The sequence below is a fragment of the Gekko japonicus genome, unplaced genomic scaffold, assembly GCF_001447785.1.
Source record: "Gekko japonicus isolate JY-2015 unplaced genomic scaffold, Gekko_japonicus_V1.1 scaffold1919, whole genome shotgun sequence".
NCBI classification, from domain to species: Eukaryota; Metazoa; Chordata; class Lepidosauria; order Squamata; family Gekkonidae; genus Gekko; species Gekko japonicus.
In genome coordinates, this window is record NW_015176511.1 from 112,365 (window position 1) to 118,142 (window position 5,778).

The window sequence follows — 5,778 nt, forward strand, 5'->3', positions numbered from 1 at the left end:
AAGAACAAGTCAGCATGTGTGTGTTATTACTTCTATAGTCAAGAAAGCGAACACTTTGGCAGAAAAGCTCTCTTAAAGGAGACTAGTTTCTTGACACTGAGTTAGAAGGGATCCTAGAGGTCAGCTACTCCAACCAAGCTCAGTGTGGGAATTAGTCAACTACAGCACCCCACTCTGCTTAAAGGAGTATATGCCTTTAAAAAAATGTTTTAAAATGTTGAAAAAAGCATTTACAGGAGAAATTCTTGTGGGGCTGTGTCTTTAAGAAGGGGGGTCCTCAAAACCCCCAGTGTGGGCCTGATAGAAGCCCTCTGGGGGGCCTGATCTTGCCCCCCGGGTCGCATGTTTGACACCCCTGCTGTAGGGTTTTCAAGGCAAGCGACATTCAGAGGTGGTTGGCCATTGACTGCTTCTGCGTCATGACCCTGGTATTTCTTGGCGGTCTCCCGTCCAAATACTGGCCAGGGCTGGCCCTATTTAGCTTCTGAGATCTGACAGATGTACTGAGGAAAGGATTTTGATTTGTTTTCCTCGTAAGAGAGTCTGGTTGCCGGCTGTCAGACCGCAATTCTAAGTCTAGCCAGATGGTGGCAGTGGAGAGTAAATCCTATCCTGCATTAGAACCATAGAGTTGGAAGGGACCTCCAGGGTCATCTTAGTTAGCCCGAAGCTATAATAATTAATAGTTATCGTATGGCCTTGTGTGTAGTAGAGCCAGGAGATCCTAAGATTGTCTGGCAGCCAGAAGTTCTAGCTCTTTTAGTGTTATGCACCACTAGGTGGTGAGCTAGACTTGTTTTTGAGGCAAGAGACATTTCAGAGGTGGTTTGCTGTTGCCTGGGGCCGCGGTGGCTCAGAGGTTAAGACGCTGAGCTGCAGAATGGAAGGTCTGTAGCTTGGCAGTTTGAGACCCGAGTGCTGCATGACGGAGTGAGCTCCTGTTTCTGGCCCCTACCAACCCAGCTCCTACCAACCTAGCAGTTTGAAAGCAAGATATTGCAAGTAGATAAATAGGTACCGCTTTGGTGGGAAGGTAACAGCGTTCTGTGCACCCCGGTGTTTAGTCACGCTCGCCACATGACCATGGAAACGTCTTTGGACAACGATGAGCACAGCCCCCTAGAGTCGGATTTGACTAGCTTTCAAGCAAGGGAAACCTTTTACCTTGCTGTTGCCTGTGCCCGTGTTATGACCTTGGAGCTTCCTTGGTGGTCTCTCATCTAAATACTGACCAGGGCCAACCCTGCTTAGCTTCCGAGATCTGATGAGATCAGCTATCCTGGGCTATCCTGGTCACACAAAGCAGCTGCAAGGCAGAAGGAAACGCAGCGCCACCGCTGCAGTCCTTGCATGGTCACCAAGCTGTTCAGCGGGCTGCTCAAGTCAGGCGGGTGCAAGACAAAGCGATCTGAAGCTTGGCTCGCAAGCAATTACGGCTGCTGAAAACAGGCAAGTTCGCCTCCCAAACATGTTCACTGGGAAGTCTGTGGCATCTCCAATTAGCAGCCAGCATAGCTCTTTCAACCCATGCCAAAATACGTTCCCTGTCATCCTTAATGGCCATCAGTCCTGTAGCTGCGTTTTGAACTAACTGGAACAGGCAGCCGCCCCCCTGCAGAAGATATTACAGTGGACTGAAACAGAGATGTGTGATGAGAGCATAGATAACTATAGCTGAATCTCACTTTTCAAGGAAGGACCCTGGATAAAAGTACTATGTATCACAGAGGAGACCTGGGCCTTTGTCAAACCTTGCTTTGCTATGCTCCCTTTGGTTGCCATAGTTATGGGGGGAGGGAATTCCTGCGGGGAGGGGAGGGGAGGGGAGTGAATGAGTGAGTGAGAGAATGGGACCTTTATTTTTCAGAAGTCATAACTTTCCTTGCAAAATGTACCTCCTCCCTCCCTCCCTAAAAAAACCCTCCCTCCCTCCCTCCCTCCCTCTCTCTCTCTCTCTCTTGTTCCCAGGCAGAGGTGTCCTTGAAAGCTTTTTGGTACCAGCTTGAGCAGTAGATAACTATGCCATATATTTTCCCATTTGGTTGAGATGGCAGCACTAGGCGTGGTGTGTCTGTATGACGTATGCCTGGGGAGGGAAGGAAGGGGCTTTTGTTTGAATTACCTATAATAAGCTTGTGCCCGTCAAAAGTCTTTAGTTCTGACACAGGTGATGTTCTGGATCATGCGTACATCTCAATAAACGTATCGCTGCCAAAGAGAGAGTTGTTGAGAGTAACTTGACTGGGAGTCTGACAGCCTTCTTTCAAATGCATGGATCTAATATTTATTTATTTAACTTCATTGATACCCTGCCTTTCTCCCTAATGAAGCAGAAGAAGAAGGTTTGGATTTATACCCCGCCCTGAACTCAAAGTCTCAGAGCAGCTTACAATCTCCTTTCCCTTCCCCTTTCCACGACAGACACAGTGTGAGGTAGGCGGGGCTGAGAGAGCTCTGACAGAAACTGCTCTTGAGAGAACAGCTCTGAGAGAGCTGTGACTGACCCAAGGTCACCCAGCTGGCTGCATATGGAGGAGTGGGGAATCAAACCCGGTTCTCCCAGATTAGAGTCTGCTGCTCTTAACTGCTACACCAAACTGGCTCTCAGTGGGGATCCAAAACAGCTTACATTGCCTTCCTCTCTTCTGTTTTGTCTTCCTCTCCTCCCTTTTATCTTCCTCTGTTTTACCCATCGTTTTATCCTCCTCTATGTTATCCTGTGAGGTAGGTTAGGCTCAGAGTGTGTGACCGGCCCATGGTCATCCAGCATCCTTCTATGTGGGGATTTGGATTTATACCTCACCCTTCACCTGGGCCTCCTTCCAAATGAATGGATTTAATATTTATTTATTTAACTTCATTTATACCCTGCCTTTCTCCCTGAAGAAGAAGGAGGAGGAGGTTTTGATTTATACCCTGCCCTTCACTCAAAGTCTCAGAGCAACTTACAATCCCCTTCCCTTCCCCTCCCCACAACAGACACCCTGTGAGGTAGGTGGGGCTGAGAGAGCTCTGAGAGAACTGCTCTTGGGAGAACAGCTCTGAAAGAACTTGTGACTGGCCCAAGGTCATGCCAGCAGCTGCATGTGGAGGAGTGGGGAATCAAACCCGGTTCTCCCAGATTAGAGCCCGCACTCCTAACCATGACACCAAACTGGCACGGTATTGGACACAAATCAAAATGGCTGCTGCAGGAATTGGAGCCTACCACAGAATGTCAGGAAGTAACGCTGTGCATAACTCTAACAGTAAATCAGATCGTAGCTGTTTAACAGGGTGCCTTTTAAAAATGGGCCTATTGAAAAATATTTCCTTGCTTACACACAGCTTACGTTCAATTTCTGTGGATGCCACGGCGCGAGGGTTGCCAGCAATGCTCCCTCTAAACTTGTGAGCAAAGATTCTACTGTGTGAGCTACCGACATTAAAGTTGCGAGCGAGCAATTTGGCTACTGCATAAACTAGTTTGCTCTGGAGCCATCCTTCCTGAGCTAAGACAAAAATGTGAGAGCCAGAGGCTAAAAACCTGTGAGCTAGCTCACACTAACTCAGCTTAGAGGGAACACTGGTTGCCAGGCCTGGGTTGGAAAATACCTGGAGACTTTGGGGGTGGATCTGGAGGAGGGCGGGGTTTGGGGAGGGGAGGGGCCTCAGCATGGTACGATGCCATAGAGTCCACCCTCCAAAGCAGCCATCTTCTCCAGGGGAGCTGATCTCTGTCAGCCGGAGATCAGTTGTGAAAGCAGGGGATCTCCAGGCCCCACCTGGAGGCTGGCAACCATATATGGTGCCCATGGCACCTTTTTGGGGACCCACGCATTAATGTATTTTGGAGTGGTTGGTGCGATGCTAGAATAACCAGGATGTGATGGGAATGGCAAGATTATAGGGCACTGGAGGGCTTCTTAGAGATGTTTTGCAGAGAGGGAGACGAGACAGGCCAACAGCAGCCAGAAATCTGAGCGTGAACCTCGCACAGATGTATGCCAGTGTACTAAAACCATCACACAGCATGCTTTTGGTGTATATGATTTATTGTGAGATCTCATGTGTGCCACATTCAAATGAAAGCCTCAGAACCTGCTGTGTTTGGACGGCAGGAGCTTTGTGGATTATTAATCAGCATGCCAGTATTCAGTAACATTAAGTTGTATATTTACAGCTCTACAAATGGACTTTCTTATACTGGGTCTTTGCTGAACTCTCGGGCTGAATTTCGATGTGGTATTGCTCTTTTACAGTCAGGGGGGCAACATCTGTTGGTTATCCCAGCCCCCAAGGTAGTTAAATATGCTGCATCCAGGGCCGGGGCTAGTCCAACACTTTAATCACTACGCCGCTTTTTTTTTTTTTGCCGTCAAGTCCCAGGTGACCTATGGCGACCCTGTGGGGTTTTCAAAGCAGGAGACATTCAGAGGTGATTTGCCATTGCCTGCTTCAAAAAGCCCGTTTGGACTCTAATCTAGGAGAACCGGGTTTGATTCCCCACGCCCCCACATGCGGCTGCTGGTGTGACCTTGGGTCAGTTACAAGTTCTCTCAGAGCTGTTCTCCCAAGAGCAGTCCTCAAAAGAGCTCTCTCAGCCCCACCTACCTCACAGGCAATGCTCCCTCTAATCTGTGGAGTCTTGTGAGCCAAAATTCTACTTTGTGAGCGGCTGGCATTAAAGTTGTGACTGAGCGATTTGGCTACTGCATCCGATGCCCCCTGGCAGCTCGTGTGATGAGCTTGTAGAGGACTGGCATAGTTGACTCTCCACAGCCATTGACGAGATCGCTCCCCGGCGCCCTCTGCGCTCTCGCTCCAGCCTCGCTCCCTGGTTTACCCAGGAGTTACGGCTTATGAAGCGAGAGCTGAGACGGCTAGAGAGATGGTGGCGCTGTGCTCGTGACGAAGCTACAAGAGCATCCTATAGGACGTTTATGAGACCCTATGAGATGGCAGTCAAAACTGTGGAGAGAGAGTTCTGCGCGGCTACGATTGCATCCGCGAGCTCACGCCCAGCCCAATTATTTAGAATGATTCGGTCTATAACAGCTCTGTCACAGGGCAGACCAAACGCTAGGGAACTGGATATCAGCCGTGAGGCATTTGTGAGCTATTTCACGAATAAAGTCTTGCCGCTCCGCTGCGACCTCCCCACCACAGTTGAAACAGTGAGCGAGCTCGAGGCTCTAAGCAGATCTTGGATCCCGGTTCTGGATCATTCCAGCCCACTCAGCCTGGAGGAAGATACATTGCTCTTGAGTGTACGTCCGACCACATGCAGCCTTGATCCGTGCCCTTCCTGGCTTATTAGAGCTGGCCACGAAGGGTTCCAAGGTGCCCTAAGGGAAATTATCAACAAGTCTCTCTCTGAGGGGCTGTTCCCGGGGGGGGGGACTCAAAGAAGCGATGGTCCGCCCTCTCCTAAAAGAACCATCCTTGGACCCAGCTGAATTGGCTAATTATCGGCCGGTCTCTAATTTGCCCTATTTGGGCAAATTAATTGAGAGGGCGGTGGCGACACAGCTACAGGGCTTTATGGATGACACTTCCATGTTAGATCCCTCCTAGGGACGGAGATGGCATTGGTCGCTCTGACTGACGACCTCCGGAAGCATCTGGATCGGGGCGGTTCAGAGGCACCTGCTGGAGTGCGGAGTGCCTCAAGGGGCAGTGCTTTCCCCGATGCTATTTAACATCTATATGTGCCCCCTTGCCCAGGTAGCCCAGAGGCATGGGCTGGGGTGTCACCAGTACGCTGATGACACCCAGCTCTATCTGATGCTGGGTGTC

General features: G+C 49.9%; 1 protein-coding gene across 1 annotated transcript in view; it reads left to right on the forward strand.

Moving 5' to 3' along the window:
* The window catches only part of LOC107123985 (synapsin-1-like), a 91,725-nt gene that overhangs the window by 1,021 nt on the left and 84,926 nt on the right, over nt 1-5,778 (forward strand). The window lies entirely within an intron of this gene.